The 25728-nt window shown below is 41.7% G+C and overlaps 1 protein-coding gene across 1 annotated transcript in view; it reads left to right on the top strand.

The window, feature by feature from the left end:
- LHFPL6 (LHFPL tetraspan subfamily member 6) overlaps positions 1-25728 on the top strand; it is a 224180-nt gene that overhangs the window by 7654 nt on the left and 190798 nt on the right. The gene's annotated exons all lie outside the window — the stretch shown is intronic.

Here is a 25728-nt window from a genome sequence, read left to right as displayed (position 1 = left end):
TTTACAGCATGTAACTGACCATAGGTGTTTTGGGTGATGGTCAGCCCTGCACTCAGAATATCCAGCTCCTTCCCATGCTGTGCTTACATGAAGACGCTTGCGATTTGTGGCTCCAGCTGCAAATGACAAACCCACTCTCATTCCAGGGCTATGTTTGGCATGCTTCACCCTGCAGCAGTGAGCTGTTGGTGCTTTCTGTCCAGTTAGGGTGTGCTCAAATTCCTGGTTTCTTTTCTGCCAAGTGTACTCAGTTTTTCCCTATTATGACTTACTGATCTGTCGAAGTTACTAAGATTGTATCTCTGACGTCAAAAATAAGAATGATAATCATTCTTAAAAATGGTGGAATAAGGAGTTATCCATTCCACTGGAGCCTATCATGTTAGAAGCTATGCAAGACACTTTCCCTAGAATTATTTAGATTCTTTTCTTTATTTTTTTTTTGACATGGCCCAAATCTTCATTTACTTTGTGTGGAGTAGAGTCTTTCTAAGAGTCATTGTGGGGACAAAACCCCAAAAAGCAGTTTCTAGGCTCTCGGCCTTACATAGAAAGGTGCTGGCTCGGGTAGTAAATGGCCATCAACTGTGATCAGATGGCCAGCAGCTGTGGCTAGTTGGCCGTCAGCTGTAACCCGTAAGCCATTGGCCACTAATATAACGGCTGTGGCTATGCTAGCAGAAAATGGGGGCTAGCAAGAAGATGGTGGCTGGCAAGCGCAGACTGCTGTTAGGACGGCGGGTTGCAGATTATGTAGATCCTGCTTCCTGTGTCTCCAGCCCAGCCGCCAGCAAGACTATAGTGCTATGACTCCCCTATCTATGGCTCCGTGGGTGTTCCTTTTTGGCCTTACCGTGTCCTGCTTTATTATGTGGGGAGTGGGAGCTGAGACCCTGCACGACAAATGGCGCAGCGAGCAGGGTCCCCCGCACGACAGTCATTTAACTACTGCCCTTTGTTACCACCAGCTAACGCAGCCATAGCCAGGTGCTACTGAAGCCAGGTTAGTACAGATTAGCTAGCCCTGCTGTCGTGGATTGCCAATTGGTTAGAGCCATCTTGTAAGAATGTGTTGTTATTCACAAAGAAAGCCAACTGAAGATGTGAATTCATAACTATTCCAATTACAAATGATCCTCAAAACACACACTCAAGAGAGCTTTGCCTCATCCTTCATAGTATCCCAAGGTGCATAAAATGTTGCACTCCCCACAAGCTCATCACTGTGACACTGGTACTACTTGACTTCTCCAGCTACAGTCCCTTGGCAAGAGTGTCTTACTGCGTGAGCTAGTTATAGTCAGAGAGAATTGTCACGCAGGGTGTCAGGCAGGGTCTCTACTCCCGCTCCCCACATAAGAACACAGGACATGGTGAGGCCAAAAAGGAACACCCACGGAGCCATAGGTAGGGGAGTCACACCACTATAGTCTCGCTGGCGGCTGGGCTGGAGACACAGGAAGCAGGAGCCACACTGTCCACAACCCACGTCCTAACTGCAATCCGCACTTGCTAGCCCCCATTCTTCTTGCTAGCCCCCATTTTTCTGCTAGTGTAGCCACAGCAGTTACATTAGTGGCCAATGGCTCACTGGTTACAGCTGACGGCCAACTAGCCACAGCCGATGGCCATGCAATCACAGTTGATGGCCATTTACTACCCGAGTCAGCACCTTTCTACGTGAGGCCAAGAGCCTGGAAACTGCACTCCTGGCTCTGTCCCCACAGAATAACATGTCAAGTTCAAAAGTTTTATTCTTAGGTGTCATTAAATTTCATCTTTGTTGCCTTAAGGCATCATCCTCAAGTGTGTTCTGAGGATCAGATTCCTGGGTGGACCAACAGGCATTAATAGGAAAAAGCGAAATGGTTTTGGGAACAAGTCAATCTGAGAAACACTTGGTTATGGACAGTTAATAGATTTCATCAGAGCAGAACTCACAAAGCCTGTAGCATGTTGATGCCTCCTACCAATCTTCTGGGGGATGGGGGGGGTATATATTAGGTGTGGTATTAAGTGTTTTTCTGACTTATTTGGCTCTGGCACCCCAAAGGGGCAGGTGATCTGTGGAACATACTCAGTTCTCATTTCACCCCAGCGAGGTAGGGAATTTATTTATTTTTTACCGCTGAGAATACTGAGTTTTAGAGAGTGACACCCGAAGCTATCCCATTAGTTACTGGTTGAGCTGTTAATAGTATCACCATAATAAAGTGTTAATTGACATTCCACCTTGAATTCTGTGTAGAATTCAGGATTTTCCGCCATTATGGATAATAAGTCTCTTAACATAGGTGAATACTGTTATTGTTTCTTTGGTCCTTAGTTTCTGCTTGTAGTACAATAGAACCACTTGTAGTAATATGATACACCAACATTTTGCCAATTCTGAAGGAATCCATTGCAGGTGAATGTTAATCACGTTCTATGCAGTAGAGAGGCCATTAGGGGAGAATGCCAAAACATCTGACCAAGGCAAACATACTGTCTTTGAAAAATTATTTATGAGAAGAATTTTCTTTCATTATTGCATGCTGGCCAAGTTTTCTAATGTATGTATCCATTGTGAGAAGCCTTTGTAAAAATCCTTTGTTAAGAGGGAAGTTGATGTTCATTCCAGAGGACGCTCTTCTTAAATCACAAAACCAAGGACCTTGTGACTCTCTTCAGAAGTGAATAGTATTCTATGTTATCAATCTTGATCAATAAAATATTATGATAGAAACAGGTAGAGTGCTAACTAGATCACTCGAGAGGAGTCTAGTGATTTCCCAGGGACATTTGAATAGTTATTTTTAGAAGATCATGGTGTCAGGGTCAGGGTTGCTCAATTCTGGCAATAATCGCAGCTTCTCATGTTGTCTCCTCCCCTACTACGTGTGCACTGTTGGAAAATATGGAAAATATTTTCCATGGAAAATATATATGGAAATATAAGATTTTCCATGATGTCTTCATGGCTAGAAGGGAAGTACAGTGGAGTCATTTTCTACAATGTAGTATGGCAGGACATCACTTTTGTGGCTGTTTTTTTTTTTTTTTTGTCATTTGGAATCACATAAGTTAATTTAAATGGAAAATTGTCATCTTTAGGTATTAAGACAATACTTTGAGTGTCTCTATCGTCATTTCTAAGTAAGGATTAATTCTCCTGACAGTATTCTAAGGACGAACATCAATTCCAGCCTTAAGGGAGTTCCCCTGGTATTTACAAGGCTTGAAATATGGACATATTGGATGCTTCATCATGAAGAAAAATGTATGGTAGAGTGGTGCTTTTTTTTTTCTATTTAGCCAATGATTTTTAAATACCTACTGTATGTCAGACTCTGTTCTAGGCTAGAGCTAGAATGGTGGTCAGAAATGTATGGTCCTGTGTACCTAGAATTTTAGTGAGAGACGAACATTAATCAAACACTCCCCAAGTGAATGTAAAGTTATGCATGTGACACATGTTGGGAAGGAAAGGTGTATGGTGGGTAGTTGTGATCTGGAACCCAGGAAGGTTCCCCTGAGGATGTCAGGTTTGAGCTGAGACCTTATGCATGGAGGGAATGGAGGGGAGCACATCCCAGTGAGGGAACAGCTGACACAAAGCCTCGACGTGGGCCCGCAGGATGCTTTTGAGGCACTCTAGAGCAGAAAGCACGAGGGAGGATGGGGAGAAAAGGCCTGAGAGGCAGGGGCTGGAAGGATTAGAATTGAGGACTTGGTTAGGATATTCAGGAGATCAGAAGTCAATGAAGAGATGAAGAGGGTTGAGCGGGGAGGTGCCATTTACTCCTATACATGACAAGTCTGTTCATTTAAGGCAAGTTGGTGGAGCATGAAGTTGAGAGGTAGCTGACTGGAAAGCTCCTGGATTCTTCCACTTATGCTAGTCCTTTGGAGGTGGAGGTGACCATTGTTATCTTTTGGAAAGAGAAAACATTATTATGGAATTTCTCTGTGTGTTGTTTGCATGTGTAAGTTAAGTAATACTGATGTCTAGGTATTTTGTTAAGGAATACAAATGTTAACATTTTGCACCCTTTGAATGAATGGATGGAATGAAAATGAATGGAAAAAAGTACCAATATACATAGCTCTGGAATGTTTTGCTCCTGATCAAATTCCTTTGTAAAATGCTTTCCGCTTTGTTGGGGGTTAGCCTAGGTAGCCCCATGACCACTGAATTGCAGTTTTCTCCTACCCTGCTTTCCCAGATCAGCTGGCTTGGTTTCCTTATTTCCCCTGCCCTCTAAGTTACCTGTAAGGTAAAGTGTCACCGGATTGCACCTCACTTGGCTGGGCCTTACTGCACCCTACTTCGGGGTCTACACAGTGAGGCTCTGGCTCTGGGAGTTGTAAGAGACAGAGAGGTATGGAGGCTGGGATGGGAATACAATGCATGTGACTTGGCAGCTGGCTGTTCTTGGTGAGAATGAGCATGTGTGGGGGGCGTCTGTTTTTACGTCTGTGTACCTCCTAGGAGGCGTGGTGGTGAGGTGAGGTGATGAGTTCAGATCTGGACGGTTTGTGGTTCAGGTTCTTGTGGGACTTCAAGGTCGAATGTCAAGTGGGCAGCTGGAAAACACAGACAAAAAGTTCATGAGAAAGATCAGGGTTACATGTAGACTACTGAAAATAGTGTCTAGTGTCTTTGAAAACCTTCCTGTGAGAGAGTGTAACTTCACTTACTCTTCAAAAGACATAGCTTTTAAATCCTGACCCTTTCTTTTACCGTTTAGCTGTCCTGATTGGAAGGCAAGCTCCTAGCTGTGTCTAACTTAATCATCAGTTCTAAGCTCCCCCCTTGAGTAGTGCTGGCTGCTTAACAGCAACTAGGCTGATGGACCAGGATTATGGAGAAGTTTGCACTTGGCAGGAATAGATTGGGTTTTGCTGGAATAGATGGAAAGAAAATCAAGGTAGGAAGAAACATTCATTCTGCATGATGTTCACTGACATGAAGGTGCCTTGGGGATGGAAGGGTCTAGAAATGACCATGTAGTGAAAGAGCAGAAGTGTGAAGGATGTATATTTTAACCTTGTGGTTTTTTTTGTTTATTTGTTTGTTTTTTTGTCTCATGCATGAAGATGGCATTATATTTTGATCACCTGGTGAAAGAAAGTCAGTTCATTTATCTCATCCACCCACTGGTGGCTGTCCTGACTGTGGTCTCCCGGTAGGCACCATTTAAAATTCAATTTGGCTGCCTGTACCCTTGGCGCTCAGTAGGTTTTAGTAAATCACACAGCTGTGAGCTCTTCTCTGTGTGGCACCTTTTCATGCACATTCGACTTCAGTGTAGTTTCAGACAATTGTGCTTTGTGGGGAGTGGTTTGACCATAGTAATCCCGCGGTCCAGTTAAGGCAGCTCTGGAAATCTGAATCTGATGAGATTTTCAAATGCTGGAAAATACTGGATGAGGGAAATGTTTTTATTTCTCTCTACTTTCTCTATTTAGCTTGTTAGGCTTGTAAATTGTGGCAGATTGTTTTTGTGGTATTACTTACAGCATAAGATTAGAATAACAACAGTTTTTCCCATGTGGGATGTTGCAGAATTTTACATGCACTCAGATCCCAGAAAAAAAAAAAAAAGTTTCAGTAAGACTAAGTAAAATGAAACGTTAGTACTTTTTACTTAAATGAGCAAATCTTCAAGTACTGCCTTCTGTTCATGTGTTCACCAGCCAGGTGGTATCACGCTAAGCAGGTGAACACAGGATCTGGACAGGCAGGGTTAAATTCTGCCTCTCGTCATGTTCGTGGCCCTGGGAAAGGTACTTACACTCAGCTTCAGTTCCTTTCCCTAGTAGTACTAACTCATTGTGTTTTTGTGCAGTTTAAATATGTGTAAGATACGTAACATCAGGCCTGATAAACTAGATTTCCAATGAATGGTGGCTATTACTAAGAGTTCATTTGACTTAAAATTTTAAGCTCAACTTTAACTTGAAAAGTCAATATGCTTCATTCATTGCACAAATATTTATTGATTCCCGCTCTATGCTAGGCAACATTCCAGATATTGGGGGTAAATAAATAAATAGAAACAAGCTAAGAAGGAACTATAAAGAACTATGAAAAAAGAACTTGGGTTATACTTTCATCTATTTACAAAGTGCTTACTGGGGTACTTTACTATTGTACCCCACTGCATTTCCCCAACCAATTTGTGAACTAGTAATAGTCTTATCTGCAGGTGACTTATTGTGTAGGACCTACTGAATACACTTTGTTACTGGCTATATTTGACTTCCACAGATCATAATTTTAGGTGCAATATAAATAGCTGTATAGATTTTCTCAACATCTGGACAAGTGGGTTTTTGTTGTTGTTGTTGTTGTTTATTTATTTATTTATTTATTTAGCATGTGCCCTGCTATTGTGGTTTTCTTCATCATGGTGGAATTCTTTTTTATATCATCTATCAGTGCTGTGAGATTTCTTCCTTTAACCCTTCATCTCTCTTCTGATACAACCCCACATAGTTGTAGCCTGATTATTACCTGTGTGTATTTTTATCCTTTATGAATAACCACAGAGACCAACTGAAAATAAAATTAGTTCAACTAATGTCAGCTACTTTTCGTATAACATTTTATAACGTAGAACACAATTTTATACACATTTCCTCAATGAATCTTCGAATCCTGTGTGCTTGAAATTGTGATAGGTGCCATGGGAGACAAAAGAAGTAAATACAAAACAGGGCTACGACCTCAAGTAGTTTGTAAATTCATGGCTTTGGTCACTAGAATCTCCTTCAGAAAGATGTCATTGTTATTCTACCAACACACATTATGTTATCTAGCAAGATGGTTATTTTATCTTCACAGAATGAACCTTGCCAGTGATGTTTGCAGGTGTATTTTTTTGGGGGGGTTGTTTTTTATTTTTTTAAATTTTCACATTTATTTATTTGTTTGTTTGTTTTTAAGATTAGAGTTCAGTTGAAGGGTCTTAGAGCTTTTGCTTCTGATCCTCAGGAGACTTGAACAAAAATAATAAAGGAAACTACCTTTGATGGTTGCATATAATTCTTTAAAAACTGTATCAAGTATATTGTGAGAGAAAGATAAAGTATATTTTGAAGTGGAAGCTAGAGATGGGGCAGAAGGATATGCTGTAAAACGGTGAATTATTTTGATGTCCGAGACTGAATCCTGTAGAATGACATTTTATTGTCGCGAATATACTGTGAGAAAGGTCGCTAATGTAATGTGTAACTATGTGTAATTGAAACAAGCTACTACAATGGTCATGATCTCTGAGTGACAATTTAAAAAGCCACCTGACATGAAATCTTATTATCCTTTAGTGTCATGATGCACTATCACATTTCTTTCCAATGGCTCAGAAGACCTGTGCCTGGTGGCAAGTATCTGCCATTTGCCTGGGCACCCTTCCTGTACAGCCGCCTCCCTCCTCATGTTTCCTCCGGGGTAACCTTCTTGGCTGTGATCATGACCCTTCGTGTCCCTCTAAATACCTCGGTTACTCCCTGTAGGACAAAGCCCTTCTCCAGTGTGTCCCCAAGCTCCAGTTGTCACATTACCATCCACTGACCTCATGTATGTTCCACTTTGGCCCAACTGACTTTTATCATGTTTTCTGTGCTCTCTCTGCAGTTCCCCTTTTGTGCCTTTGCTGACACCAGCCCATTCACCGTTCTCTTTCCATTTTCACAGGCCCCAAATCTACTTGCTTTCAAGGCCTGAATTGAATGGTAACTTCTCCATCAAGTCTTCTCTGATTGCACAGCTTGAAGGAACCTGCCTTTCTTGAGCTTCCTGAGAACTTTATCACATTTTTTCCCCCTGGTGGAGGCCTGGTGAGGGGGGGCACTATCTACCACGTAAGATTCTCAGTCCCCCCTGCTATACTGTCTCAGCTCACGCTGTATTTACCATAATTTTTACGTTTATTTGACTGACAATTGGCTTAACATTATTCTGGAAATTTTCAACCCAGGTATTCACCTGAGCAAGATACTAATTTAGGGTCCATGACACGCTTGGCTTATGTTCTCTATGTGACAATGTTAATTACACTCCCCGCCCCTTCTTTCAGCTAGGTCACTTCTGTGTCCAGTATTCTCATACCTCATAACAAAGTACAGATTCTGTGGAATTTTCTGTTTCAGGTGCCAATAGCCCTATGCTTAAAATAAAGATCTGATTAAATGTAAATATCTCAGATCAAGTTAATTTCAAAAGGTGGTCTCCTTTTACCTGTTCCCATTTTAGTTTCATTCAAACCAGCAGATAGCACTGAAATTGTCAATAATTTAAGAAGTTACCGTTAGTGCTCCATATTGATTTAGTCATTTTTGTCAGGGGTCTTCAGTAGAGTGCTTTTGTCTTGTCACTCTACGATGATTCAGGCATTTACTTTAGACAAAAATTAACATGGTTGCCCCTCTCCAGAAAAGGAAAGAGAAATTGTCGGGGATATGGGTTGAGACATGTGGCCAGTGTGTGTTGTAAAGGTGGTGAACGTACTACTAAGAAACCGTCTCCTCAATTCAGTCTTTATTGATGGTGAGCCTGTCTTATCTGGCAAGTTGCCAGGACATTCTTGCGTCTGTGTTTCCAAACATTTCTGTTTTGAAATATTAGCAAATCTAACCATCGATATTGGGGTTGTTAGAAGAAGACCCACAAGCCATCAGTTAATATACGTATCGGGCTGTTCCTTAGGGCTTCTGGTCGATAGTCACAATCTGTCTAGTGGGACAGTAGCTCGTGAGGGTGTGTCGGACTTGGATCTTTAGAAACAAATGCAACACTTGAGTGTGTGTGCATTGGGTTTCATTCCTTTAATGCATACTTGGAAGTACTCGTGCGCCTCTCCAAAATGCTAGCTTTTCCAAGTGTGTAAAGTGATTTCCTAAAACTGTGAACTACAGTTGGCCCTCCAGTATTGGTTTTGCTTGGAGAAGCACTGCTTTGTCACTCAGCATGCCGCATGGAAGAGAGAAGGGGAAGACGGAGGAACAGGAGCTGCAAAGTTGGGTGTGTTTTTTCAATTTAGGAATCCATCCTTTTTAACTGATCCGGTTGTAAAGGTCCGCTTAGCGTGTAAATATTTTCTTACTTAAATGTTACTTTTCACTGTTTTGTTTACTCCTTTAGCCTGTTAATTCTATGAGGATAATGACTACATCTCTCTTATTAGTTTCTCACATTTTTTGCACACAGTAGGTCTGAACAAACAGCCGTTGAATGAATGAATGAATGAATGAATGAGTTCTATTCCGTTAGTAAGGAGATAGGACAATAGATTGATAAGGTTCACACCTCTCATGCAGGACTGGTGACATCATTTGGTGGGGGGAAGTTGTCCAATGCAAAAGGAAAATGCAGGGCCCCTTGTTCAAAAATTTCAGATGCTGACAGTGGATCAGTGAAACCAAGCGTGACCCTGTGCTGTTCTGCAGGTGACATAGCAGGAACGAGCCAGGGGTCTGAATTCCCATCCTCCGTGCTTTTACTTGTGAATTAACACATTTTATTCTTTAGTTTCTAATTAATAGCATGAATGCTTGCTTCTTAGATTCCTAATGAAACAGGTAGAACAAGTACTTCATACTAGTCACCTGTCACACCACTAATTGGAACAAATACTTAATTTACCATCTTGGAAGTCAGCCTGGGACGGTGTTCTTAGCATAAAATGTAGAGAAGTAAACACCAACCTGTGCCGTCTATTCTCATCCACGGCACTAGTATTTTATTGATTTTCATTGTGCTGCACTCGGAAGTCGTTTTGACCCAAATTAGTCAGTATGAACTCTGGTAAAATGATCAGAAATGAGAGCAGTGAAAAATGAGCGTATTCTCTCTTTAGCTTTGGAAACACAGGAACAAATTCAGTATGGGAATGCCAGAGTCACAGGTCCCAGGAAGAGGTAACCGAGGGACGCGGTCACATTTAAGAAATACCCTGGAGCAGGTTTAGCTTACAAGCAAAATTGAATTGCAATAAAGCAGAAGGAAGCGGTATCTGCTCAGGGCAACTTACACAGGAAGTACATCCACCTGAATGGAAAGTTAGCCTCCGCCCTCTGCGGCAGGCACAGATTTAGAAGTCAGTTGGTGATTTCTAATCAGTCTTGTCAGCGCAGATTATCCTTCGGCCTCAGCATATAACCTGAAGGTCAGGGGCAGTCCACAGTCTGCACCCAGGCTGCCTAGTGCCTAGAAATGAGCCACAAGGAGAAACCGTGCATATCTGGGCAGAGGAGCTGGGTCTCACTCACAGCTGTCCCCATGTCCTGTCCTAAGCACCTCAGAACTTTGAACTTACAGCAGATTGCTCCCACTGTCCTTTGCTGCTTTTTATCCTTGAACTGCCTGCCTTCACAGCATATTACTTATTACCAAAAGGTAAGCCTTTTGGAATGGAAATAAAGCCAAAAGTAAATCTGGCCACTTGTACTTCTTGATCCCGCGATGTAAAGCTTTAGTGTTGAAGAAGAAACATGTTGGTACTAAAAGGATGCATTATGACTGGGGATTTTCATTGTACCAGTTTTTAATTTACATAGATAATGTAGTGGTAGTAGACTGAGGAAAATATATTTTTAAAAACTCATATGCTAGAGTGTGACATGCAAGTGTCCCAGCATTTTTGGAAATGATTGTCCTGCGGGCATTGGCTGGGTCATAGACCAGGGTTTGTGAACAGTTATCTTCCTGCCTTCACATCTGTGCTTGGCTCATCCCAGGGAGGGTAACATAGCTTTACTCACCCATCTCTGTGGTCATGGTTGTGTTTTCATTTGATGAGGCAGAGGGCGAAGGAAGGATGGGAGGAAAACGTGTAAGGCCCAGCTCCTTTCCTGAGAAAGGGCGGGGCCCTACCTGGGTCCTGCGGGTCCCCTTCCACCACACTTCCAGGCTGCCGTGGCTCAGTCTCGGTTTTTAGGAGTCTCAGTATACCATCACTCAGCTAGTACCTACTGATGCTGGTCCTTGCTCTGCGATGGAGCTGGGGGGACAAGATGTAAGCACACAAAATGGGTGAATAATCTACATAATCTGATGTATGGTCTGTTATATACACTTTGGAGGCTAGGCACTTTTATTTGTAATCCTTATCACATTGCTGGAAGGGAAGGTTGGCCCCATTTCACAGATGAGAAAGCTGAGGTTTATAGAAGTCAGGAGCTTGGAGCAAGCCAGTGGCTGAGCTGGGATTCAAACATGGAATGGGTGAGTCTAAAACTTCCTTTTCCCACTATGACATGTTCCTTCCTTCCCCACGACACAGCTGAATTGCAGTGAAGCTGCAAATCTTCTGTTGAGAGACACCTCGGCTTTCTCTGGAATGGTTAGAGAAGGCGCTATGGACCCATATGTAGGTTTTGAACCAAGCCTGGAAACACCTGTAGGGTGTGAATCATTAGAAAACAGAGGGAAAGTATTTCAAGCTTCCTATTTATTTTTTGTATGTATTTTCTATAAGATTTCAGAAAGATGAACTGTTAGCCAACTCATAAATATTAATGTTAGAAAGGATTTACTAGATGCAAGATTATTTCCAATACTTTTTATGTGGGGCAAAGTAGTATAAAGATGCACGGTCATTTAAAAACTTGTAAATTTAAAACTCTTTTGTGAGAAGTTATGTAACACAAGGGCTTATAAAATCTGACCGTCAAGCCTGGAAAATGTCTGTTCATGACTGTGGTTGCTTTTCCTTAGAGGTAGAAATCATTCATAAACTTTAATGTATTTTGATGATCATTACTCCCTAAAATGGTCTTTGCACTTTTATTAAGATCTCCTAAATATTTATTAACCTCAGAACAATCTTGGTGTGAGCAATTCTTATTTTAAAACATATGTAAAAAAAATTTTTTTTCCTTTTGAAGGCTAAGACCTTGTCGTGCGGGGGACCCTGCTCGCTGCGCCATTTGTCTTGCAGCGTGGCCTGCGGGGTCTCAGCTCCCGTTCCCCTCATAAGGACGCAGGATATGGTGAGGATATGGTGAGGTCAAAAAGGAACACCCACGGAGCCATAGATAGGCGAGTCATACCACTATGGTCTCACTGTGGCTGGGTTGGAGACACAGGAAGCAGGAGCCACACAATCTGCAACCCTCACTCTGCCTCTCTGCAATCCACTCTTGCTAGCCCCCATTTGCTGCTAGCGTAGCCAGGGCAGTTATATTAGTGGCCAATGGCTCACTTGTTACAGCTGACGGCCAACTAGCCACAGCTGACGGCCATCCAATCACAGTCGACAGCCATTTACTACCCGAGCCAGCACCTTTCCACGTGAGGCTGAGAGCCTGGAAACTGCACTCCTGGCTCTGTCCCCACAGATCTATTGATATGTATTCATATTTAAATTGTAAAATAATCTACACCAAGAAATAATTTGTTTCATCTAGTCTTCTTCTTTTTTTCCTTAATAGGTATAGGAATATTTAAGCAAGAACGAATCTTTAGTCTCTATTTTCACCTATTTTGACAGGAAAACTTTTCTATTAAATTTATTTTGTACCCCAAATATTGTTATATTTAGAATTGTATGCCATCCATTTTTAGAAGTCTTCAACAACAATAAATATGGCTTTGGTTAGTTAAAAACAGTATGCATGAAATACCTTTAGTTTCCATCCTGGATGTTGTTGTTTTTTTAAAGATTTTATTGGGGAAGGGGAACAGGACTATATTGGGGAACAGTGTGTACTTCCAGGCCTTTTTTTTCCAAGTCAAGTTGTTGTCCTTTCAGTCTTAGTTGTGGAGGGCGCAACTCAGCTCCAGGTCCAGTTGCCGTTTTCTAGTTGCAGGGGGCGCAGCCCACCATCCCTTCGGGAGTCGAACTGGCAACCTTGTGGTTAAGAGGAGCGCTCCAACCAACTGAGCCATCCTGGAGCTCAGCAGCAGCTCAGTGGCAGCTCAGCTCAAGGTGCTGTGTTCAATCTTAGTTGCACGGGGGGGGGGGGGAGCCCACCATCCCTTGCAGGACTCGAGGAGTCGAACCGGCAACCTTGTGGTTGAGAGCCCACTGGCCCATGTGGGAATCGAACCGGCAGCCTTCGGAGTTAGAAGCATGGAGCTCTAACCGCCTGAGCCACCGGGCTGGCCCCTGGCTATTTTTCTTTATGTGGGTATAATCTAGGAAATTTGCCATTATCAGCCATTAGATTGTGTACCTCACCTTTCACTTCAGAAACCTCAATCGTTAGTTTCTTGTGAACTCCCACCCCCTGGCCTGTCGCTTTATGACTAGTTGCTCCATGATCACGTGGCTGTGGCAGACTCAGAGGGGAGAAGCTAATGGTCACAGACTGAAGTGTGCCGCACATTCTCCGGCTTAGGGGAAAGATAGCTTTTCCTACCAGTTTTGGATGGCTCAGGTATACAACCGCACGAGGTTAAGGTTTCTGAATTAGCTGAAGATTAAAGGGGCAGGTGATGATCAAAGCCAATGGGACAGCCGGAATACGACAGAAATGAACGAAGGAAGGTGAGTGGCCAAGCCTACCATGTGAAGAAAATGGGGCTGTGATATGTTTGCCTTTAAAAATTAGGAGTAAAGCTTTCGCTTCATAAAGAGAGGTTTTGAGTAATAGGAGATGCACTTACTGAGTGACATGGGACTTGAACCTCTAATTTAGGACTTCTTATTTCGCACATTCATAGAAGATCGATGCCTGGGCCCTTTATTTGTGTAAGTGTACCATTTCTGGAAAGAGGTCTCAGGCATTTATTTGATCCCCTATGGGGAATGTGCGACACACACCAAGTTTCAAAAAACAAACAAACCGCTTCCACAACTCTGAGCCTTAGATGAGTAACTATGTAGCTTGTTCTGTGTCTTAAATGTTTTATTTTATAAGCAACCGTATTCCATTTTAGGTGACTTCCAAAGATCTCCATGCAAGCTTGCTTCTTTGCTATGTGATTGTTATTTCTGTAGGACACATACACTAATGGACTAGGAATTCCTTGTCCTGTGGTTAATGTCAGTGTTTAGTTCACATCTTTTCCTGACTTAATTATTAGGTTTGTAACCTTTTACACATATGGTCCCAAACATTGATTCTTCAGCCTGTTTTGTAGTCTGAGACTTCTCTTGAGAGCTCCTAAAAAGCATTTTAACTTGGCTGAAATTTGGACTGTAGAAAATGGTTAGTTTTTGTTGTTGTTGTTGTTTATACTTTCAGTTGAATGGTTGTGAGGTTGTCCTAACGGGAATGAAAGATTTATGTTTCCTGAATCTGATTGGATGACAGCATAAAAAATGTGACCCATGGCTAAAAGAGATCACAGAATCGTCCCTGCTTTGAACATTCCTCTTCAAGAGATAGTTTCACTTACTTTAGGCTCTTTCCTTAAACACTGAAAAGGAAAATGAGCAGCACGCAGTGCATTCACTGACAGATGCTAACACTTAGAATGAAACCATCCTAGTCTGCCATGGCTTTAATCACGAGTAAACCACTGTGGTTCCCCAGTGCTAATTGTGTGGCTATTTTCAGCTTAGTTCTCTGATTAGCATTCTGTCAGATAAGGTTCTAGCCACAGGTCCACTTTTCTTGACATGTGTGTAACGAATCCTGCTGGATGTTTTAAATTATATAAATCATCTCAGGGATGAAGTAGGATTTCAGTTATCTAGACTTTGCGAGTTTGTGGTTTGGAATGTGAAAAAGAAATCACTGAGGGAAGTATGAATTTCCCTTGCTCCAAGTTGCCAGAGCCTTCCGGGAACGTGTGAGGGAAGGGAAGGGAATAGGCAAAACAAAGAAGGTTTGCTCCTGTGGATTGCTGATAGATCGTGACATAACTGGCTTTCTGTGCTCAGTTCCTGAAGAGAAGTTGGCAAACGCAGTTTGGTTACGGAAGGCTTTGGAGTCAGAGCGGCTTACGTTTTAATTCTTATCCTCTGCTAGTTAACCCTGTGAGGCTGTTTGGAGGAACTTGGACTCGAACTGGATATGATGGGGAGATGTTGAAGGGTTTAAGTAGTGCAAAGTGATTTGTGTTTTAGGCAGACCACCTTCTGTAGAATCAATTTAGAAAGAGGTAGGATTCAGGGCAGAGGATCATGGCGACACTACCGTGTTTCCCCGAAAATAAGACCAGGTATTATATTCATTTTTGCTCCAAAAGACGCATTAGGGCATATCAACTCTTAACATAAAAATCATGCTAGGGCTTATTTTCCGGTTGGGTCTTATTTTCGGGGAAACACGGGAGTGTCCCATCTGGGAGAGAAAAGATGAGGGTGTAAACTAACACAGCCATTGAAGTGAAGAAGACGACTTGGATTTGAATCCGTGCAGGAGGTGAAATCATCAGGGCCTGGCATTGGGAATACGTCTGTGTCATGTCACCAATTAAAAAGTTCAAGGGGTAAACATGTGCTGAGGGATATTGACCATTTCAGTTTAGAAGACTGTTGAGTTTGCAATGTGCTGTCTTGCAAGCAGTCCACTATGTGATGGTCTTATCTGAAGGGGACATCATGGCAAGACATACATTGTGTACTTGTCAGTATACGAGTATGGTGATAGGAAAGCTATGTGAGTGAGTGAGATAATTCAGAAGCATGTAGAAGCCACTAGACCATAAAGCGCAACATATGCTGAATAAGACGTGCCTTGTAAGACATACGAACATGACTTTACAAGAGTTCAGGAAGCATAAAGATAAAAATATCTTTTAGAGAGTGGGTGGGATGAAGAAAAGTTTACAGGTAACATTTGTGATGGGCCTTTGAGGGTGAGGAGAATGTTAACAAGGGAAGAAAATGAAAATATTAACATTATTAATATAAAATAGTAGAGATATCAGATACCAGGAAAAGAGAAAAGAATCTGCAAAGGTGGGAAGCTGTGAGGTGTGTTTGGGAAACTACACAGAGTATAATTTTGCTAGAGTGATGTATGTAAAGAAGTAAAGAAAGATTAAGCTTGAAAGCTAAATTGGAGCCAGAACCTGCACATATGGTTTTTCATTACGTCATTGTTCTTCTATAGAGATATTCTGTAAATTCACAAAATTTTAAAGGGAAAGGTGCATAAGAGAATATTTATCCCTCCCCATTCTAAGTCATCTCCCTTCTAAACAGTCCGAGCTTCTCTGGGCTTCAGGTGCTTAAGACTCTGGAAGCTGTTTCACCTATTTTACAATCTTTGTAATTATTAACACTTGCATTACTGCATTATTTGATTGCACCTTCTCTAACTTCTGCTGTTTCTAGTTTAACCCTCTGTATATACAAGAAGATTGCGATATTAATTCATTAATAGCACTCTTTCGTGATAATTTTTCAACCAGTTTTGAATCCACTTTACTATCCTAGCTTCCAATCTACGTTTTTCCATTTGACCATAAAGGACATTAACATTATCAAATATCTTGCAAAAATCAAGACACATGATGCCAGTAGTGTTTTCTGAACGTATCGAAGCTGAAAATGAGATGAATTTAATACAGTTTATTGTTAGTGCTATAGCACTGCTTCCTGGTACTCTCTTTTTTCTTAACTAAACCTTTTAGACCATCTGGTTAATAATCAAATCTTCATATTTTTAAGGTTTGCTATGTAAAATTATTAATCTGTGTTTCCAAAAACTAAAGTTTTTCTCCTTTGAAAATGAGAACAGTAGTTTGAAGGTTCAGAAACTGGGGCATCTAGATTATTGATGTTTGCTGATATTCTTGTCATCAATTTGTTACTAATAGAGTCCTTATATTTGTACACCCCTAAATCACCATGTTTAACAATCATTCCAATAGTTTTGCAAAGACAACCTGCATAGTTTAAAAACCAAACGCCATCCTGACATTTGGCGTCTTCATCTTTCCATCCATCATCCAGCAATATTTACTTTATTTATGTTTACTCTGTGCCAGGCATTGAGATATGAGCTAAAGATACTTTGGTGAGCAAAACAGACACGATCTTTGCTCTCCTGGATCTTACTCTGCTAGATTTGTGCATTTTCAAGCAGTAATGAAAACCAGTATGGAAAATGTTTTCAAGCACCAATGAAAATGGGTAACTGCTTGGGTTGAGGAACGATGATTGAGGAGAATGGCTAAGGGTTCAACAGAAAACCCTCTCTGTTGGATTGTCTATCATTCCTTGATCTCCAGAACTGAGGTCACTGGAATACAATCAGCTCAGATTCTGGTCTGCTGCTGGGCAGTATAGTAAGAGCCCTGCCCAGAGGCGGCGTCAGCCTCTGCCTACACTGCACATGGTGAACAGTGTTTGGGGCGAGGGGGAAAGCCGGCATCTGGAGCTTCTGAAACGGGCAGGAGGAGTTCTGACTTATGGCATCATGTGGAGGGAAAGCAAACTGCAAAATATGAAAACAATGTCATAGCTTTTTCCTAATTTAATCCTAGGATAATTTAATTTGATTTCTAGGATAAAATACTCTGTTTACAGAATTGTGAGAGAGCTTGCTGGTTGAGAAACATAGCTTTTGGAAATGATTTGATTTGGGTTTGATTTTGGTATTCATGCGAGCAGATATGTACATAGTTTTATACTTTTTTCTAAACTGAATTGAAATTGATGGGTAGAAGCAACAGTGTCAGAACTCAGCTCGTCATTCATTGTCACGAATAAACTGAGCAACTGTGTTCTAAAACACTGAGCAAGCTGACTCAATATCATACACCACGAAAGGCTTCTTTTCCTGTATGTCTTCCTCTGGGATTTTGGACAGGCTGTTTCAGCTGTGCATTGCTTCTTTCAATATTTTCAATATTTCAATATTTCATGAGATGGGATTTCCCATTCTCTGTCATTACAAAAAAATATGAAAATGCACGCCACCCATTTAAAGAAACACACGAACATCTGGAAGTTTTCTCTCCCCCATGCTAGTTTCTTGTATACAATTTATTGTTTTGGCTTTTATGGTATTTAACATTGGCAAAAAAAAGTACTCTCGATGAAGTAACTAAGGCCATTTGTTCAAATTCTTCCTATAGTGGAAAGAAAAGTTCTATTAATGTAGCCTTCTCATTATTCCAGAACAGAGATTGGCAAATATTTTCCTGTAAAGGGCCAGATAGTAAATATGTTTGGCTCTGTATTCCACAGGGTCTCTGTTAAAACCACTTGATTCTGTCTTTGGGGTAGGAAAGCAGCCATAAACAATTCGTAAATGAATGGTAGTGGCTGTGTTCCAATAAAGCTTTATTTATAAAAGCAGGCTGCTGGCAGGATTTGGTCTTTGCTCTGCTGTTTGCTGACCCTCGCTCTAGAACAGGAGTTGGAAAACGATGGCCTTTGGGCCAAATCTGGCCGAGGCCTGTTTTTATAGCCATAGAGCTAAAAATGGTTCTCAAATTTTTAAAAAGTTTTTCTTTTTTAAAACTCCTAAGGATAGGGAGAAGGAGGAGGAGTAGAAAGAGAAGAAGTGACAGAAACATTATGGTCTACAAGGCATGAAATATTTACTGTTTGGAGTCCTATAGAAAATGTCTGTTGACTCTTGCTCTAAAGGACTGTATAAAACAAAATTAATTTTAGATGATAGTACAGAATAAAATACATTTATTTGAGCAGAAAGGAGCTGCAGCCCAGCAGACACAGATTCAGGTAGCAACCTAAATTGTGTTCAACTGAGCAAAAGGGAAAGCCATCTTTTATAGTGAAAGATCCTGCACAGGTTCTCAATTAGGTCTGTTTTATGTAAATGAGGTATCCAAATTGTGCAGTTCTGATTGGACGGGACAGGTCTCATTCTGTTGGTAGAAAAATGAAGCCAGGGTTTCCCACCAGAGAAACTGACTCATGTCATAAGCAAGCAGCAGGGTACGGGAAGCCCAGAATTCAGTCTGAGGTTCTTCCGGGTATACAGAGGACTTGAGGAGCCCGTCAGCAAATGGCCACTAGGCTCTGATTATTTATAAAATTTGGGCCCTTGGTTGACCATGAGGAGTTCATCTCAGCAGATTAATTCCTTCTTGGGGTTCACATCAAATGAGTCTTTCTTCTTGGAATCCATAACCTCTTTTTCCTTGATAATTTCAAGTTATGGATTGGGTTTTGTGTTCATTTTCTATTTTTTTATGGTTAAAGTCTCAGTAATATGGAGCAAGAAAGTTTATTAGTCATATAAAATGCAGAACTTAAAACTGTGATAATACATTGGTATCAGAAAAAATAACATTCATGGTTTTCTTTAGTCACTTCATTCTTTTTAAAATTTAAGCTTTTATAGGAAATTTAAAAAATGTAAGTTATTCGCTTTCTTGAAAATATTTTTAAGTGGGGTTATAAAACACAATTATATTCCTCCTTAATTCTGTGCCTGAAATTTGTAATCTCCCAACCTTTATTTGGGACAGTGCGTGCTCTAGCAATATGACCTTTCATTAATTGAAATACTCTTTGATGTTGGCCCAAAAATAATCCTGGTTAACATTTATTCAGTGCTTATCATGTGAAAGGCACCACAATACGTGCTTAACATACACTTTCTCACAAGGATTCTAGGAGATAGGTGTGATCATAAATCCTGATTTTAAGGCTGAAGCAATCAAGACACAAAGAAGTTAACAACTTGTCCAAGGCAGCAAGGCCAGTATAGCAAGTAGAAAATCAGTTGCCTTAATAGACTATAAGGAAAAAGAAGGAGCTAGAAAATTAGCAGTCAAATATTCGTTTGTTCTTCTCTAAACACAGTTTCCAGCCTCTTAGGTGGTGAGCTGTTCCATTTGAAGACTCCCTTCTCCTTTTTCTTTCTAGTCTTCCCAACTGGATAAAATCATGCACTGACACTGAACGTTAGAGGCCTGTGCTTGATATAAAAAGTATTTACGGTTGCTCAAGTTCCCAGAAGCTCTTTCTGCATTTGTTTAGGTTTGTGTTTCAGATGTATTTTGGAGTGTAATAGTCTAAAAATGAGTTAAAATATAAACAAAATAGACTTCTGGCTTTTCTGTTGATTTGGCTCTTTTTTATTTGGCAGTGAGCTGTCTCATCACACATTTGTTATTCCTCACATGACTCTGTGAGCTGGTTTGGTCCTGGAGTCCCCACAGACAGTGGCTGGAACTCATTATGTCTGGGAGCCCTAGTGTAGGTGGTGAGGCAGTGAGTCAGCAGGACTGGAATTTGCTCATTTCAGAGTGGTAATTCTTATGCAAATAGTTCTCAGATTTTCAAAAGAAGGGCTTTTGTCAGTCTCATACTTTCAAATGGACTCTGCTAGAAATTTATGAGCGTTTTACTAGATTATACAGATTGTTCTTTTACAATAATCAAATGTCCATTCAGAAATTAATTAATGCAGACTGAAAAAAACCCACCATTCCCACCTCAATCCCTTTGAAACTACCAGTCACTTCCCTTCTCTGATTCTTTGGTCATTTCCTCGTCTGCTGCCTGTTACACTTGTGCCAGCTTTCCATCTTATGGTAACAACTACACAAATACAAAAACCATGGCACCGAAATTAGAGTTGGAACTTTTTCTGTACTATTTCAAAATTGTATTGTCGTAGGTAATTTGCAGTAAACTTGAACTCACAACAAAATTAAAAACAAAACAAAACACCTCTTTCTTTTGGACCATAGCTTTTAGAAATAATAATCTCTTTGACACAAATGGGGTTGTTTTCTTAAAAGAATATTTTATCATTCTATGATGGGTTATGTTATAATTTCTCTTTCCTTTTTTTTCTGTCCCGGGTTTATCTTGCTCCCGGATATAGGAGGAGCTGGATGGCAAGCTTATTTCAAAACAGTTTGTTTTTTATTCTAAGCCTTCGTTCGGATCTTGTAAATAGCACTGGTCATTCCGATCTCTGAAGTATTCTTAGAACACTGGGAAGTAGTGTTTGTGCTTTTGGACTGCCACTCGTCCAGAGCGCTTCCTCTGCGAGAACCTTTATCATGCTGCTGTTTATATTTATTCTATCTATTTTTGAGGCATGCTAGATGTACAATATCAATATATAATAAGATATATAGGCAGGGTTTCCAGAACCTTGCCGTGTCAGCATTTTTCCGTTTTGTCACATTCGGAGGTAGTATACTGCCCCAATGTCCAGATGAAAACTGTGCACTGGTGGAGTATGGAAGTGGTATTCATAATCCTTTATACACAAGGGCTTTATATTGAAATAAACAAATTTAATCCTTCATCAATGTTTCTGTTTCCTAAGATCCAAACGCAGTTCACTCGCCCATGGTTAGACGCTCCCAATCTGTTTTCTATTTCCCAAAGGCAACCCACATGGTGCTTTTTCATGTGAATCGCATTTGTGTCACAGTCATTCTTTTCCATATATAGTTCACCTCTGGTGGGGTGCTTACACGTGACACATCTGAGCACCGTTCAGGACCATTACTTAGTGCTCTGGAGCTCTGCACGGCATGGGCGACTTAATACAGTTCAGACACAGGAAGATGCACAGATCCCGCTGCCCTGTCCCAGTGTGCACGGCACCGTCTAGATGGACGGGGTATAGACACACAGACAGATATTTGGTGTTCCATTTTTCCTACACTGCCTTCATTTGGAAGGAATCCAAAGAGGTCAGCTCATTCAGTCCTGGCAGTAGACATTACCATTTTCATCAAATTCTCCTCATTAAGCATTCTATATTTATACTGGTGTACTAGGTGCTATATTCAGAGTATTCTACATAGAGTATATCCCTGGCCTCGGCAATTTATCTGCTGATTTGGCTAAACATGTGCTGTATTTCTCACTCTCTCTCTCTTTTTTTTTTTAAAGCCTGCAGACAAAAACAGCTTGGAGTTTCCTGGATTTAATGACTCTCCATGGCAGAAAGCCTTCCAATGCATGACAATAACCGTCTATGTTTCCTGTGTGCCCCCCACACCCCACCCCGGGCCCAGCGTGATACTAGGAGACCGACATACATGCCACACAAGTTTGGTTGCCTTTGGGACTTAGAAAACCAGTGTCTGTTCTCTTCCTGGACAGCCCTGGGGGGTGGTGTCTATTAAGCTCACTTCACAGGGGAAGAAGCAGAGGTTCGGAGAAGAGAAGGAACGTGTCATTCTTTATTCCTAATTTGTTTCCAATCTGGGTTAGTTGTTATACTTCGTGACTTGAAATCATGACTCTGTTCTGTTATCCTGCCAGGAATAATAATATACAGAGATATGGCAATGGATTAATAACGGTCTGTTGAGGAGCAAAATCTTCTCAGTCACCTTAAGAAATGCTGCTCCCGGGAAAGTAGAAATGACGTTCCAAGTCGCGTACCTCCCTTCGCCTGTGTTTTATTCTCATTAACCGAGAAGGCATTAAAATACGTAACAACGCTGCCCTGGAGACGGCCTCTTATTGCTGACTTGTAAGCTTTCACCCGCCGAGAGTATTTTAAGAATATTTTGGGTCCCTTGTCTCATTATCTGACATCTACTGACATCTATATTGAACTGTGTAAGTCACTTATCAACCCACCAGTCTCATTAATTCTAGTCCCTTAGGAATGTGTTTGCTTCTTGCCTCTACACAAAGATATCTTCCTGCAGTGTGTTTCTGTCATCAGCAGAGTTAGTGACTTGCGGGCGATTGGTGTTTTTCTCTTAATTTTTTTTTTTGGGGGGGGATATTAGGGAACAGTGTGTTTCTCCAGGACCCATCAACTCCAAGTCGTTGTCCTTCAGTCTAGTTGTGGAGGGCGCAGCTCAGCTCCAAGTCCAGTCCCCGTTTTCAATCTTTAGTTGCAGGGGCGCAGCCCACCATCCCATATGGGAATCGAACCAGAATCCTGTTGTTCAGAGCTCACACTGTAACCAACTGAGCCATCCGGTTGCCCCGAGGGAGATTGGACTAGCATAGAATGTGTTTTCTTATTTAATCCATCCTACTTTTTTGCTATTTACACAACCTCTCTAATTTAAAGCTATTAGAATTTCAGCTCTTTTATTTCATTCTGATTTTTATTTGTAATCTATTTAGCCCTTCATTTTAAAAAGCCATTGCTGTCACTGTTGCTTTGCTGGATAATTCAGAGATGCTGTGTTGTGTTGTGTTGAGTTGTGTGTGTGTGTGTGTGTGTGTGTGTGTGTGTGTGTCTTTCTAGTATTGCACTTGTGACCTTTACGACTCATTTAATGAGGATCTAAAACAATTATTATTACTCTTAGTGTACTCATTATCAGGTAGCATTCATCAGCTTTCTGATGTAAAATAATTAATAAATTATTTTTTCTTTGAATACCCTCTATTTCCCCTCTGAGAGAATTTATTCTCCCTTTGGTGCATGGGGGACAAATTACATTCATAACAGCCATTAAGGATAATGGGAAGAGTGTGTAAATCTTTGATGCATTGAAAACTGAGTGGCGCCCTAGTGGGTCAGTGTCTCCATCTCACCAGATTTGGTTTGACAGCACGGGCTATAGGTTGTGTAAAGTGCCTTTCCTCGTATTTTTCTCTTTACTGTATGCACATGGTACACACACATAGACACACACACGCGTGCATGCACACACAGGTGTGGTCTTAGGAAATTAAGAGAGAAACAAAAGGATTCTTTTTCATAGAGAGCCTGACTGTCCATCGTGTTTTGGGCTTATTCTCTGTACTTCCACCCCACCCTGGGCTCAGTGTGGTGGGTGACGATTGCTCTCCATTTGTTGGCGTCCCCAGGAGGACAGGGACTGACTTGGCCAGGCCACCTGTCCGTCAGTACTCTCCACACACTGCATGGTCTGTGATGGGTGCTCTATAAGATGTTACTGCACAAGGAATGGATGAGCGCAGGGACACAAGCAAAGTATCTGCTGATCCTACCTGGGCAATCTGCTAATGCAAAAAGAAATACCATGTGAATTGTTGGATAAATATTCATTCTTATTTATAAGGCATGGGATAGAGCATAGGGCAATGAAAGGAATGCAGAATTTGAAGTGACCTCATCCTCCTCTCTTGGGAGTTTTAGGAAATCTTCTTAAAGGCTCTTAGCCTCTGTTTTCTCACCTATAACATAGAGAGAATAGTTCCTAACTGGTGGATAGTGGTGAGAATCACATGAAAACACATAATCACTTTGATTCCACAAACATTTACAGAGCGTTCGCTCCGTGCTGGGTCCTGTGCTTAGTTCTGAGGGTAAATAAAACTCCACTCCTCTTATCCTGCAGTTCACAGGCTGTGACACACTTTCTTCTTAATGTCTGCAGTGCACCCAAGTCAAGGAGATGGTGTTAGCCATGTCGATTCCTGTGCTGCAGGTTTGGGGCACCCTGAGGTCCTAGGGAGATGCCAGCGCTGCAGCTTCACGGACCACACCTTGGTTAGTTAGGCTTCTGAGAGAGGCTGGCAAACACATCTTAGTGCAGGGTGGGAAGTGCCGCCACCTCAGCATTCTGAAAGTATGAGGAGGACGTAAGGAGGGAGCCGTCAGTTGGTGCTGGGGAGAGAGGGGCAGACGGGCCAGGCTTCCTAGAAGTGAGCCATCTGAGTCGATTTCCCAGGCAGAAGAATGGGAAGGCCTTTGGTTAGAGGGAGCAACGTGGGTGTGGACATGGGCTGGCTGACGCATAGAGAATGAGGAAGGCAGAGGAAGTGGAAGGATGGGAAGAGCGGAGGCGAGAACATTCACCTGGGCACGTTGTTGGCTTTCAATAAGTGCTTTCATGTTCATGATTATTCTGAGACCCACTCTCCTTGCTGCAAAGGAATGACACTGGAGGAAGTGGGGTTGAAGGAGCTCCATTCCATTGCTCTGGGGATCTGTAATGTCTCTTCCTTAGCTCCCATTCCTGGAAACCAGATACTGTCTCTGAATCCCAGCTGGGGGAATGGAGCCCATGGAACTCTACCGTGTGTGTCGGACAGATGTAGCCTTCCTGGGAGGACATCTCCACCCGTCCCTGGAGGAGAGGTGTTGGATGCTTCCTTGCCCTTCAACCTGATTCTCTCTCTTGCCGCTAATTGTGCCAGAGACTTCAGGCTCCTGTCTGCTGTTGTCTCCTTGGCTGCCGTGTGTGGTCTGATTCCTGCATTGCATCTCACCTCTCCTCACCTCTCCAGCGGGAAGCTCTGTTTCCAAGGTCTGGCCCCTCCTAGTCCAGTTAAACTTGAGCGGACCAAGACCCAAAGCATGAATGATCACATGAAACGAACAGGAATCTCACAGAATGGGATGTTTCATAAAATACTCCTCCTTTCCAATACAGAGTTTTAAAAAGGTCAACTTTGCTATGCAGAGTGGCATTTAAAGACTAGAGAGCAGCATTTAAGAAAATGATAGATTCCTCCCTTCCTAAAATAGGGCGTCCTGCCCAGCACTGGGGAAGAGAGGCAGATCCCGGGCTTTTAGTCTCTGTAGCTCTCTACCCACCAGAGTTATTGCTGGATATTCCCTGACTTGATTTCATATGTCAGCATGCAACTGAAGCCAACACTGTGTCAGACCCGCTTTTATGAATTACCACCCTGCCGTTTTTATGGCACTATCACCCTGCCATTTAGTAAACAGACACGGTGACTGAAGCAAGTGCTACCTGTGCAAAGAAAATGTCTCCGCATATGAGAGGATTTTGAATGATGAGAAAATAGCGTTGTACCGCTCAGAGGTAACTTTTAATCGTTCATGGTTAAGGCACCTTTGAACTTTCGTGGGGATGGTGGAGAAAAGGCACCAGCGATATCTAATCACTGTGTGGATATTATATTATTCAGTCTTTACAATCCCCAATGAGGCAGGAATTATTAGCCCTAATGAAATGGAGGTTAGGTAACCTGCCCAAAGCCC

This window comes from Rhinolophus hipposideros, assembly GCF_964194185.1.
Source record: "Rhinolophus hipposideros genome assembly, chromosome: 4".
Classification (NCBI taxonomy): Eukaryota; Metazoa; Chordata; class Mammalia; order Chiroptera; family Rhinolophidae; genus Rhinolophus; species Rhinolophus hipposideros.
Note: the sequence above shows the minus strand (reverse complement) of the source record. Positions and strands in the feature narration are given on the sequence as shown.